Source organism: Sminthopsis crassicaudata, chromosome 3, assembly GCF_048593235.1.
Source record: "Sminthopsis crassicaudata isolate SCR6 chromosome 3, ASM4859323v1, whole genome shotgun sequence".
Classification (NCBI taxonomy): Eukaryota; Metazoa; Chordata; class Mammalia; order Dasyuromorphia; family Dasyuridae; genus Sminthopsis; species Sminthopsis crassicaudata.
In genome coordinates, this window is record NC_133619.1 from 535,280,135 (window position 1) to 535,295,394 (window position 15,260).

Below are 15,260 nucleotides of genomic sequence, written 5' to 3' on the forward strand. Positions count from 1 at the left end.
GATTCCTGGAAGGCCAGAACCCACCAGGTTGGGGTTGGGCTGCCTGAGCAGATCATTAGAATGGGGGCTGAAAACCCAAGCCAGCTCAGCCCAAACTGGCTTGACCAAATCTTGAAAATCAAAGGTCAGTCACAAAGGAAGTTGGAGATCAGATAAGGAATCTCAAAGGGGCTATTGCCCCCATCCTAGACTACACAATTACAACATTGACCAAGAATTTAACACAACCAGATGGTGCCAGAGCACCCAAAGTTTCAGAATTATTCCCCTGGCATACAGAACCAGATAGGATTTTATAAACATTCAGAACCAGAACCCGATGGTACCAACAGGCACATCCAGCAGCAGTACCTCCTAGAGTAAAGGTTTGTCAACCTTATTTTTCTAGGGACCTGAAAAGCTAGGGACAGACAGACAGACAGACAGACAGAAAACCACTTACACTGCAGGGATTTTAAAACAGACTCTCCTTTGGCCAGATGGAGGCCTCAGCAAGGAGTCTTACTGTGGCTGAAAAACTTCTCTACCTAGAAACACTGGAGCAATCCAGAGGGCCAGCCTTTCAAAACAAAGAGCCCAGACCTCAGCAGCCCCAAGGCCGAAGGCAGAGACCTAACTGTCTCTAATATCTTGCTGGGGCCTCCAAATGTAATGCTGGAGAAATTGAGGCAAGATAGAGATTAGAGAGTTATACTATTTTATTTGGATTTCTGAGAGGGAGATACTTTATGGGAGCAAAGATCCATTTTGGTCCCAGAGCTGATGTCTCAAAGCATTCAGCAGCCACATCAGCTTCAGCACCAATGTGAGGTTCCAATGAAATATAAATGTTTCCATAGGTCAGGGTAGAGAAAGGCAGGGGTGGAGTCCAAACACTGAGAATGGGAATTTCCAAGAAGGGACAGTAATCCAGTTCTGATAGGGTGGGGGGGTAGGACCATAAATTCTTGATAACTTAAGACTTAGGAGTCAGAATGTCTGAACTTAAGAGATAGAGGATGCCAATTAGGTATCTGAGGTAGGACATCTGGAATTTTATCTTTTGGAATGCCAGATCACTAGTCCTAATTAATTCAGTCCTAGTGGTCAGGAAAGAGGGTTGCAACCAGGGTTTGAAGCAGAGCAATTCAAGGAACTGATGCAGAACAATTTAGGGAAACTGAGGCAGGACAATTAGGGAAACTGAGAAAGGACAATTTAAGGAAACTGAAGCAGGACCATTAGGGAAACTGAGGCAGGACAGTAAAAGGAAACTGTGGCACAACAACCCTGAGCAATTCACTTTATCTGTTTGTCTCAGTTTCCTCATTGTAAAATGGTGATAATAAGAGCATATAGAAGGGCATATATGTATGCAACACATATGATCTAAGAACTTATAAAAGGCCATAAACATAGAGAATACATGTGGTTAGCTCACATGTTGACTAGTGAACGTATTGATAAAAACATGTGTGTAAATGGAATCCACTTGAATTCTAACCTGAACAGCCTCAATATTCATGAAAAACCCCTCTGGCAAATATAAATCTCCCTATTTTATGCATCAGTTGATATTAATAAAAAGAAGGTAGTCATCATCAAAAGCTATCCGTAATTACATCTGTCAAGGAAGTTTGTATGATTTTGACATATGCAATGAGGAACCTTGTCAAAAAAATCAAAAAAAGGTGGTATTATGCTTTACAAAGTGAAATGAATTTTTTAACCAATGGACCATAAACACAATAAGATTCTATATTATCTACACATTTTATTCAGTTGTAAAAATTTAAAAATATGGTCTACTACTTACTCTCTTAAAACAACAATAGTTAATTTTTTATAATATTTTAAGGTTTGCAAGGACACTAAATGACAGTGGATAGAGCTCTGGACACATAGTCAATAAGACTCATCATCCAGAGTTCAGATTTGATAACAAACAATTTACTAGCTGTATAACTCTGGGAAAATTACTTAATTGTATTTGCCTCAGTTTCCTCACTCATAAAATGAGCTGCAAAAGGAAATGTCAATTGCTCCAGTATCTTTGCCAAAAAACAAAACAAACAAAACCCAAATACAGTCATGAAAAGATCAATATGACTGAAAAAAACTGAACAATAACAATATTTGCAAAGATAATAAATATTCTCTCACATAAAATGTCTCTTTATCCCAGTGGGCCAATTGCACAACACAAAAACAGTGTTTTCAACCCTACAATGTTGCTGATTCTTATTCTTCTTTCTTCCTCTCCTTGAGCTTACTCTCATGTTTTTCTCAGGGGTGCAACCTTGGGAGATAGGTGCCATTATTGTTGCTATTTTATAGATGGGGAAATTGAGGCCAGATTCATTAATTTGCCCAGGGTCCCAGAGGCAGAAAAAATGTTAGAGAGGAACTCATCTTCTCCAGTGCCCTATCCACTATACTGTATAGTAGAAGCTGCCAATGCTTTCATCAAGGATGCTTTCAGTGTTTATATGTGATATTTTCATACACATTTAGTAGAGATGGGAAAGTGTTCAAGTTTCTTGATTATTATTGAAATTCTCTTTAATTTTTTTGTTATTTCTCTATAAAAAGATAATTCATTACAATAAAGTTAATATTGTTCTCTATTCCTTATTTTTCTTCTGCTTGGAGAATTAGGTATATTCTATACCAGAGTTCTTAAAATCAAATGTGGCCACTTGGTTTTTAGTTATCAGTCTGCAATCAGCAAGCACCATGCAGATCCTTGATAGTCATACTTGTCCTCTCTGATATTTGCAGAGAATAAAGTACAGGTTAACATTCCCTTCACATTCATAAGAATTCATTTTTTCCCACTAGTGTAAGTTGCTCCTTGGTTATTATTATTCTGTACAATTTTTTTTCTGATGTCATTAATGATTTCAGCCTCAGCAGAGCTCCTTTGAACAATAGGGCATGGGTGACAATGAAGATAGACAAATGATCTGATTAGGTTCTTTGAAAAAAAGAAAGAAAGAAAAGAAAAAAAATCATAGAAGCTGCTTCAAAATTACTCCCACATTATGACTATAAAATAAACTTTTGAAATTAGCAAGCATTATTGACTCCCCTTTAACTCCTACCAAAAGTTAGCATTATAGTTGAAAATACTTCTTCCTCCAGCACGACAATGCTGGACTTGGTATGAGTTTGTACACTAATTGTAATCCATCTGCTTTGCTTCCCTTTGCTTCCCATCTCTTAGATAATGAAAGTCATATAATAATTACCCAGCATCTCCAGAAGCTGAAGGTCACTTTACTGGGTATTGGAAATCAAAAGGGAGGATGCTATTTGTCATCTGTAATCAAGTCATTCCACCAAGTGGGAGTGTTCACTTTTCATTCTATAGAGGTACATCTGCATTTCTGCAAGGAAATGAATGCTCAAACTTGTCATTTCCTGACCTTGAGCATGAAACACACAAAGTTGAGCTGTCCCTTGGGTGCCTTGAACGAGTCATTACAGAATGTCTCTTTATCCCAGTGGGCCAGTTGCACATTTCTGCAGTGAACAGGGTTTTTAATCCCACTATGTTGTTGATTCTGATTCTGCTTTCATCTCCATCTTGAGCTCACACTCATGTTTTCCTCTGAGGTACAATATCTAATAGGTACTACCATAAACTCTTAACAGGCACTTCTTTTTTTATCATGTGAGCTTTTTGGTGCTGAGGTAAAGAAAAAGATCTGAGAGGGTGAGGGCTTATGATCTTCATATTTGCCCAATGAGTTGAATACTCAGCATTTTTTCTGTTTTGAACAAATCATACTGAATATGGGCAGATCAAACAGCTACTGAAAGATGCTACAGATTAATACTGCTCAGTTTTGCCTTATTTGCAGAATATATGTGCTCAAAGAAACAAGTAGTGTTTAATATATCTTTACTGCAGCCTAGGCTCAATTATATCGGAAAAGCCAGAATGGAAAGATAGTGCTAGTGTAATCTGTGATGAACAGAGCTTGAATCCCATTGAGAGGAAAGGTAAGGAAAATGCTAATGTAATTACTTTTTGGAACAATACCATCTAAGTGAAAACTCATATCTTTATTTTCAGCACTGCTTCACTATACAATAACTAAGAATGTAAGAAAAGACCACGTGGAGATGTCTGGAGGAGGCAATTTCCTCCTAGTCAAGTAAGAGAAAACCCTAAATGTTGCTGCTTCCAGCCCGCAGAAATCTGTTTTGATGTTGTAGCTTTGAGTTTATAAGCTGTTCTTTACAGCTGAAAGAGAATTGCCTTCCAATTGTAGTTTTACTCTTTTCATGGGAATACAATGGTGAGCCTTCTTTTTCCCTAGGAGAAAAGGGTGCAAAACTCCCAGAGCTAGAAGACACCTGGTGGAAAGATGCTGCCAGGAAGTGATTTTGAGATGAGGAAATCCAAAAATAGTGAAGTGATAGCCCCAGGGGGTGTCTTCAAGCTTTTGCAGCAAGCAATGCATTAGAAATTGACTATGAACAGACATTTCACCTTATCCAGGAAGTCATTTAAGGTTAGGTAGGTTCTAACTGGTCACTATACATATTAAAGACTGGAATGTAGCCAGGAACTTCCCTAAGAAAAGAAGAACTTTCCTCCTAAATTTAGCTTTTTTTTTTCCCCCCAGTTACTTTCCCTTTAATTTATTAGAGGAGTTTAGAGAGATTCTTAATTCAAGGGAACTCTTGAAAAGTAGCCTTCAAATAGATGGTAATTAAACGCAATTAAGCAAATAGAAAATAATCTGGGAGCTACCAGGAACTCACTAGCTGATACATGACAATGGAACAACCACTTAACAGCTGTCTGCCTTATTATCTTCATCTATAAAATAAAAATAATAATAGCACCATCCTTGCAAAGGATTAAATAAAATAATAATTGTTAAGTGCTTAGTACAACAATCAGCACATAATATGCAGTACAGAAATGTTAGTCATTATCTATATTCTAACTCTAAGTCAGAGTGAAGCATCTCATGAGCATATTGGTCTTGGTGACCATAAAACTGAGTTTAAAAAATAACCTTAATCCAGAAGGTAGTATTTAGCTGAGGTGATTCTGTATTCTAAAGACATTGGTATCTAAGACTGAAAAAATCTCTTTTTGGAACATTGGTTGCCACCAAGACTGTGAGAAAGTGCCTCATCTCTGGGTCCCTCAACCTCACTTAATGGGGAAATGCTATTAAGTATCTCCCCTCCTTAGGGAAGTCATAGCAAAATAATAATAATAATAAATCTCAGGAATTTTAAGTTAAAAGGGCATCTCAGAGCTCTCCTCTCTCTTTTGAGGAAAAAGTAATACCTCAGGTCCAAAAAACAGAACTAGGGAGAAGCCTTTCATTCTCATGTCCAGAACAGTTGTTCCAAGAAACTGATGGGGGGAATCCCTGAAGCTGTCCTCTGACTATGGGGGGAACTCTTGAGAAATTCTCCTGTGGAACAGGCCTGCCTCAGGGAATCAGATAAAGTGGCTTCATCTTCATTCTGTTATCTGGATGAGACTAGCTTGATTGAGTTGAGTCTAGGACCACTCCTACTTAGCTGGAACTCAAGCAGTCTCATTTAGCTGGAGATATAGATTTGATATTTCTATCCACCTCTATTGAGCTGAAAATTGGCTCAGGACCCCTCCTAGTAAGTGATCCCATTCACCCGGAAATGGGGGCAATGACAACATTGAAAGAATCTCATTCAATTGAAATTTCAGTTTCAGATTCCTTATAAAAAGGGGAAATTTGAAGCTCTTTTCTTTCTTTCTTTTTTTTATAACTTTTTATTGACAGTGATGAGATTTTAAATTGGGGGTACCTAAATGAAATTAGGGTTTAATTGAGGTCTAGTGGCAGGTTCAGAGTACAGAGAGTCAAATAGAGCTCCCCTGCAACCCTTTTGGATTTGGCACAAGGAGAGGGAGTTAAATGAGGTCTAGTAGTAGTGCAAGAGTCCCCTGTAAAGGAATTTACAGACCTGAAAACCTAGATTGATAAAAGAGGGTTATTATGGGGTTTGGAAGTAAAGTCTAGTTAGTAAAGTTGAAGGTAGAGATAAAAAGGGTTTATACATGTATTCTTTATATATCTTTATAGCAGAAATGATAGTTCCCAAGATTTCTTTTTACCTTTTTAGGTTTCTCTTGAGTTCTATATTTGTAGATTAAACTTTTTATTTAGTTCTGTTATTTTTTTTTTTTTAGAAATAAATGAAATTCACTTATTTCATTGAATGTCCATCTTCTGTCCTGGAAAAAACATGCTCATTTTGGCTGGATAGGTTATTTTTGGCTGCATACCAAGTTTCTTAATGTGGGGAATAGAGCAAGATAAGGTGAAGAACTTAAAAGAATGTGTGAATTCTATTTCTGTATTTTATTTCCATTATTTCTGTGTTTCCCCTATGACCTGTATAATATGTGCAGGGCCATATTTACTTGAGCTTTGGCCAGATATAATTATATTTACTTAACCTGAGCTGATGACATTTATCAGTATTTGACATTTATCGATATTTAGTCTATTAGCTGGACCACTATCTATTTGATTAAGCCTGAAGGCCTGATTTTGTTTCCTAGAAATCAGGAGATTTGGGGGAAACAGAAACCTTCCATTCCAATCTCTCCAAATAGCAACAACCAATTAGATGCCTTCCCCTCCCCTCCTCAGTTCTCTCTAACTTGTGATGTAATTTCTTGTATAAAAGCTATGTATCTTTACCACTTCTTTAACTTTCCTACTGAGAGCTTTCTCTTTCTTATCTCGAGATGGGAGGGCTCATCCTCCAGAGGTTTTTAATAAACAACTTTTCTGCCTTCTACTGAGTGATCTCTTAGTAGTCATTTTGGGTAGGGTCTTCTATATCCCTCATATTAGTCTTTCAGAATATCATATTCCAAGCCCTTCAGTCCTTTAATGTCGATGCTGCTAGATCCTGGGTAATCCTTATTGTGGCTCCTCCATATTTGAATTGATTTTTTTTTTTTTTTTTTTTTAGCAGCTTGCAGTATTTTTTCCTTCGTCTGATAGTTCTGGAATTTGACCATAATATTTCTTGGAGTTTTGATTTTAGGGTCTCTTTCAGTAGGTGATGGATGAATTCTTTTTTTCTTTTTTTTTTTCTTTTCTTTTTTTTTTTTTTTAATAGCTTTTTATTTACAAGATATATGCACAGGTAATTTTTCAGCATTGACAATTGCAAAGTCTTTTGTTCCAACTTTTCCCCTCCTTCCCCCCACCCCTTCCCCCAGATAGCAGGTTGACCAATACATGTTAAATATGTTAAAGTATAAGTTAAATACAATATATGTATACATGTCCAAACAGTTATTTTGCTGTACAAAAAGAATTGGACTTTGAAATAGTGTACAATTAACCTGTGAAGGAAATCAAAAATACAGGCAGAAAAAATAGGGGGATTGGGAATTCTATGTGATGGTTCATAGTCATCTCCCAGAGTTCTTTCTCTGGGTGTAGCCGGTTCAGTTCATTACTGCTCTGTTGGAACTGATTTGGTTCAAATCATTGTTGAAGAGGGCCACGTCCATCATAATTGATCATCATATAGTATTGTTGTTGAAGTATATAATGATGTCCTAGTCCTGCTCATTTCACTCAGCATCAGTTCATGTAAGTCTCTCCAGGCCTTTCTGAAATCATCCTGCTGATCATTTCTTACAGAACAATAATATTCCATAATATTCATATACCACAATTTATTCAGCCATTCTCCAATGCCCCTTCAGGGCATCCACTCAATTTCTAGTTTTTGGACACTACAAAGAGGGCTGCCACAAACATTCTTGCACATATAGGTCCCTTTCCCTTCTTTAAAATCTCTTTGGGATATAAGCCCAGTAGTAACATTGCTGGATCAAAGAGTATGCACAATATACTGATATACTGTGATAACATTTTAAGCATAGTTCCAAATCACTGGATGTATTCACAATTCTACCAACAATGTTTCAGTTTTCCCACATCCCCTCCAACATTGCTCATTATTTTTCCCTGTCATTCTAGCCAATCTGACAGGTGTGTAGTGGTATCTGTCTTAATTTGCATTTCTCTGATTAATAATGATTTGGAGCATCTTTTCATATGGCATAGTTTCAATTTCTTTATCTGAGAATTGTATGTTCATATCCTTTGACCATTTATCAGTTGGAGAATGGCTTGATTTCTTGTAGTGAGCTGTCGTCTCTAGAAGCTGCCGGATCACTCTCTGGGAAGAGATCTGCTGTGTCTACTCAAATCTCTCAGACAGATTCTTCTTCCTGTAACGAACCGTTGTCTCCAGGCAGTTGCTGTTAACTCTTGTCCAAAGAAGTGACTTCCCTTCCTGCAGAGAGCCCCGTCAAGCCTGATGCAATTCAGAGTCTTCTTCTATCTCTGAGAGTCCTCTCTTTTATTCTCCCAGAGAATGGGCGTGGGATAATGCAAGGGCTTCTGGGAAGAACCACCCCAGCCAATGAGCTTGCCCCCTCTATCAAGTCAACCTGAGTTCTCACCTTGTAATTGTCCAGAAAACCTGAGTTCTCACCTTGTCACTGTCCAGACAACCTCAGTTCTCACTTAGTAATCCTAACAATTTCTTATAAATTAGAGTCAGTTTTCTATATATTTTGGAGATGAGGCCTTATCAGAACCTTTGACAGTAAAAATGTTTTGTCAAAGAAGAGTCAAAGAAAACAAACTAACAACAACAACAAAAAATGCAATCTGTTTTTTTTTTGGAGGAGGGGGGGAGGCAGAATGGTGTTCCCAGGCTTCCTCTACAGACTGTGGGGGGCAGAGTGAGGCACTAGCAGGACAGCAATGGCTGCGCTGCATCTGTGCTCTGAGACTCTGAGAGTGTGCTGAGTCACTCTGGGTGGGTGTGGATAGGTCCTGAGAGATCCTAGCTTTTCGGAGTTATGGTCTTTACCCCCTGTGTTTACATCTTCTCTGCTGGTCCACTGGCTTGCTGCTAAGCAAAGTAGCCACACTGTGGTAAAGTTCTCCTGCAGAAACGACTGAGATCACACTTTACCCCCTTCAGGTCTGCTCAGCTGTGAGCTGCCTGCCTTATTCTCACTGTTTGCTGTGCTGCGGCTGCCTGCCTTCAGTCTGTGCCTAATCTGATCGTCCCCACCCATGAGCAAAAACAGACCTTTTCTGGTGAATTTTGAGGAAGTCTTCTGTTGGTAATTATTTGTGGGGTTTTTTTAGTCAAGCACAACTCTGAGGCCCTGTCATGAAATAAATTCTGAGAGCAAAGACAGAGATTAAGTAGATGTGTGTGTCCTCTCTGCCATCTTAGATGGAAGTCCCTGAGTCTCATTTTTTTGCAGAGGCCCAAAAGCAGGATCATGCCAAGCCAAGGACTACTCTGTGCCATAGCTGCCTGTGAGGACCCCCTGCCTGTGAGAATACATTCTTTTTTTTGCATTAACTCCTCTTTATCTCTCTGTCAGGATTTCTCTGCTAGACCTTTACTTCCCTGTCAGGACCTTGCCACTTGTCCACCTCCTAACAAAAGCTGACTTCTCAGTGCCAATAAACTTGTTTTTGCCAATCTAACTTTTCAGGTTAGTGAATTCTTTCATGTTGGACCTGCGCTGACCAGGAGATTGAACATTAGTAAAATGAACATTACTAACATCAGGACCTACAAGAAGTGGTCATGAACGGCTAGGAGACACCAATGGATAGGAGAGAATACTTGCCCTCTACACACACACACACACACACACACACACACACACACACACACACACAATGAGTAGAATGGTCCTTTACTAGAGTTTCTTTAGAGCTTCAAGGCAGGAGTTGCCCATTCACACAATCATCCAGTTCACACGTGTCCCCAATATGTGTCCTGTTCCATGTGTATTTTACTCACATATGTTCCCTACATATGTGCTTTTCTATGTGTATTTTTATGAAAGTTAGATTGTGCAGCAGGTAAAAGTTGGACTTAGGATTTAAGAAGTATTATTCAAATACTACCTCAAGAGAAGGATTATAATATCACCTATTTATCATTTCTGATGCCAAGGTCAAATGAGGTGACATGTGTATAGCACTTTTTAGTCATTTCAGTTTCACTGATATCCAACTCTTTTGGATTCCTTTTGGGATTTTCTTGGTAAATATACTGGAATGGTTTGCCATTTCCTTCTCCGGCTTATTTTTTAAACAGATGAGGAAACTGAGGAAAAGAGGAGTAAATGACTTGCCCAGAGTCTGAGGCTAGATTTGAACTCAGGAATATGAGTCTTCTTAATTCCGTGTTTGGTTCTTTATCTACTGCATAACCTTGAAAAACACTATTTGAATGGTAGTTATTGATATTATGCATCCCATTAATTATGTGTATATATATATATATATATATATATATATATATATATATATATATATATATATATATATATATATATATATATATATATATATATATATATATATAGGAGACTATGCCCCATGTTAATGTTACTTTTCTTTCTATGCTGTTTAATTAAATTATTTGCTCTAATTAATTGAGTCCCCAGGCTAACTAGAAAAAAGTTAATATATCAATTGTAAGCTGTGGTTTTAGGTGGACACAGACCTGGAGAATACATTGAATTATACAAACCCTGGAGGAACTATGTGTATGACCCATGTCCAAAGATTTCTCTTTTCCCCCTTTTCCACCCCACCCCACCTCCCTCTACATAAGAGTAAACTGAAAGAAGATCCCTTCTCTTATGCCCATTACTTTCTACTACTGATCAAAAGCATTTATTAAGGATTTGTTTCACACAGTGTGCTAGGTGCTGAGAATACCAAGAAAGGCAAAAGATAATCCCTGACCTCAAAGAGATTTACATCCTAGTAGAGCTTACTTTCAATCAGAAATTTGGACCCCAAACTCCTATCTGGTAGCACATAAAAATCTCAGCCATGAGGACTGCTCCAATAAAGACAATGTCTTTCTCATTAGCCTATTGGGAAAACTGTTACATCTTCTCTATGGCTAATATGTTGCCATTTTTGTAACTTCCCTCTTGATATATGATATTTTGTCCTTTAAATTTGTCGTTCCAAGATTCATTCAATGCTGTAGAGCACCGCTATAATTTCTGACATGGGAGGATCGAAGTGTTGAGTTTGTTTTAGACTGGTCACAGGAAAGTTTATCTTTTGCATTTCATTCTGTATATGCCTATATATGGACAAACTTTCTCCATCAGAGGATATAAGCTACTTGAGGACAGACAGTTTTGTTTGCACTTTGTGCAATCTCCAATCTCAAATAACAGAAAGATGAGAATAATTTGTTCCAAAGGAACACACACAGGAGGCTAAAGCAGGGGTTGTTTGCACTTTGGATCCCTATCCCAAAGCCTGAGAAGAAGCCTAGCAAAGTCCACAGAGCTCTAACCTCAAAGTCAGGAAGAACTGGTCTTTCTCTGAAATATTTGAGAGACGTGACCTTCCAGAAGTCACAACCACTAAGTGCTCTCAGCAATTCTAATATTATAAGGAGCTGACTTGCTGTGGTAGAATGAATTTCCTCACTTGAATGTTCTGCATACTAATGCAAGCATAAGGCTTCGTCCCTACCTCTATTTGGGATCTAATTTATTTAGTACTTTAAGGATTTCTGATCACCGATTTCATCACCACACTCCAACCCCATTTCAAATTAGGAAGTGGTCTTTGAGAGTTACTAGAGCTGAAAAAATTTATCATTAGTTGCCAGGCCTACTTTCTCTCACAACACAATGAATTTTAAGTCTAATAGAATAAAAATTTAAATACTTTATTTGTGAATTGATTAATGAATGGCAGAACAAATAGTTCATGTGCTGGCAAACCACAGAAGCTATTCATTTTTAAAATGTAAAAACTATATTTGGCTCCTGGCCAACAAAAAAATCAATGATCCTTGGGCTATAGCTTTACAACCCCTGGTGAAGTGGATTTCCTCTCCTGCCTCTGGCTCACTTTGGCAGAAGGATGATGGACTAATCAACAATTTCTCAGTGTTCTAGATAACTCTTTAAAGTTCCAAAGGTGCCAATCTGCTTAAGGAGGAGTTTCCTTATAAGAGAGTTTCCCATGCTAATAAAATGCCAGATATGGATCCTCTTTCTAATGAATACATCCCCATCATTTCATAGTATAGAAAACTGAGTTGCAGAGAGAAGAGGGAAATTCTTCACTGCTGTTTCTTGCTTCACCTTTTGTCTTACCATTCCTTCTCAGGTTCTTTTGCAGTATCATCAATGATGTCATGTTACTTTTCAGTTGTTGTATTTCATTTTGTCCTAAGTTTTGCCCTCTCTAGTCTCACTGAATTTATGTTTCGTGGATTTTTTTAAATGACTCCCAAATCGATAAATCTAGTCTCTTTCTTAAGTTCCAACTTCACATCACCAACTACCTGAGTGCATTTTAAACTGGATCTCCTACAATCATCTCAGATTCAATATATCCCAAATATAACTTCTTATCTTTCCAGTAAAACCCATCTCTGTCTCAACTGAGGGTATTATCCTTCCAGTCATGGAGGTTCAGAATCTATCAGTCTTCCGATCTTTGAATTCCCTCACACCTCATGGTGATTTTACCTCTACACTGCTTTTTGCAACTGCTCACTTCTCTCCCTTCACATGACCAATACTTTATCATCTCTCACCTAGACTATTTTAAGCCTCCTGATATATCTAGGTAGATTGAGCTTCACTCCAAACCAGCCTTTCTATACCTACCAAAATGATCATCCTTAAGAATAGGTCTAATCCTGTCACTTCCCAACTAAATAAACTCCCATGGCTTCCTATTACCTCTAGTATCAAGGTTCCCAAAGAGATTAGCACTTCTAGTATGAGGACTTCTTGAGTCCTTTTCAGGACTGCCCATCCAGATTTGGATGACTGAAAGAAAGTGAAGCTAAAGACTTTTGTACAACTTTGCTCTCTAAAATCCAATTCCCTTGTAAGTCAAAATGTCACTTCTTCAAAGGACTGGGAACAACCACAACAATAGCCTTTGGGCCAAACTTTCCTCATTGTTAAAACAATGGAGTTGAACTAGAAGATCTCTAAAGTCCCAAATAGCTCCTAACCTGTGCTCCTAAGTATTTTAATGGCAATCATATAGAAAAAAAAAGAAAAAAAAAAAAAGATAGGATTTGTTCTTATCTCCTTTGAGGAAAGCCAGAAAAACAGCTTAGAGATACAGCAAGACACATCTTGTCTTGAGATAAGAAAAATCTTCTAAAAGATTAGAATTATTTCTAAAAGGATTACAAAAGAAAGTAGTTTGTTCCTTCTCAGTGGAAGTTTTCAAATGAAAATTGAATGGCCAGTTGGTGGGTTTACAGAAAGGATTCTATATCAAATAAAGTTTGGAGAAAGGAACAAAGAAAGGATGTGATTCTTTGTAGAAAAATAAAACAAAACCTGTTTCAGTTCAAGCTAGTAGATGAAAAGCACAAAAGAAAGAGTACAAGTATGAAAAGAAACTTAGTACATGTTTTAGAGGTATAGCTAAAGCAGATGAAGAGGAACACAGATTAGAGATTGTCACAAAGAAATAACTTTTATCTGAAAAAGAAGTGGTGAAGGATGAAAATTTGATTACCATGGGGTGACAAGTTGCATGGTAGGATTGATTTTAAAGTTAGGAAAGAAGTGGGGCAAGTAGGCAGGAGCTCATAGAAGAAATTATTTATATATATATATATATATATATATATATATATATATATATATATATATCCAAGGTTCTAATCAGAATGTTGGGATAATAAGACTTTGTTGATCTTGCTCAGATATTTGAACTTAAAAGGAGAAAGGGGGAAGCGAAGGGAAGAAAATAAGTGTTTATATAACACCTGCTATAGAGGGGATGGTCAAAAATGATAGCAATGAGGAGGATCTGAGAACTATTTGCCTTTGTATTGCCCTGCACTGTGGCATTACACAAAGAAAATGCATGCTTATTGAATGAAGTAATGAACTACATAACCCTAGAGTATAACTGAAGAGTTCTGTCATTTCATTTTCTCCTTTACTTAAAAAAAAAAAGCATTTGGAAGATTTTTATTTGTCTAGTAGTTTGAATATTAGGACTGTCCTAAGGACAGTTTCTATTATCCCATTATTGTGGAAGTCTTTTATGAGCAAGAGGATTGTGTCAGAATATTTATAGGAAAAGAGATTGGTTACTGTGATTGTTTTCCCCTTCTCTAACTCTACTGCCCACTTTAATATGTATTCAGCTTGCATTTAATTGAAAATAATTAATTTTACCCTTGACAATCAATCACTGCAAAGACACATTAAGAAACTGCGAGGTCATCAAATTCTTAAATATTAGCAATTCTCCTGTCTCTCATAGGACAACATTTCCATAGACTGGTATTTGAGTTAATTTTCATGAAGGCCAAAACTATGTCATACTTTTAATTAAAAGTCAGTCAATATTTTTGAGTCATCCAAAGAACAAAGAACTATACAAATAGCCAATTTATGAGTATAACATTTTCTTCTATTTCCTTCATGTCTGATTAGAGTTGGTGAGTGACTGAAGTATAACTGAGCTTCCAACCAGGTCTGGGACATTTTGGGGTGCTCTTTTGATTATATAAGGACTTCTAATTGGTGGAAATAATGCCAAAGCGATACTGTACATCTGCATAACAAGCAAAGTTGAATCCAGAGTATCTTTGGGGAAAGATACTTGCAGTTCCAGACAATTTTCAGGAGAGATGTGTGAAAAAATAGAGAAATACTTTGGAAGTTGAAGACATGTAAAGGAAATAAGTTCTATATCATGTGCCTGGTTTCCAGATTGCCTCCCTAGAAATTTCAGTGACTTTCCTTTTGGTAAGATTGGGTTTTTGCCTTTGTTTTGAATTGAGATTTTATTTTACTCTCTACTAAGGAGCTCATTAACTTGTATATCTTCTGGTATATGAAATCTGTACAACTGTTTGCAATTTGTTTTGAAATATGATTTTATTCACTATTTGTGAAAGTCTTTTGTGTAACCAGCTTTTGGAGACAAGCAAGACTTCAGAGGATAGGCTAAGGAAGGGTAAGGACAGAAATACTTTTGTTCCAAATTATCTGGAAGTATCCTGGGGAAGGAAGACAATAGTTGTCTTTTGGGGGGTTTTTTGGAGATAAGCAAAGAGCCAGCACTTATGGCTCTTCTCTTTTTCTCCTCAAGTCAAAAATCACAGTCAGTTTCCTTTGAAAATAAATGGATTAAATTTCAGAAATGTCAATTATGCCT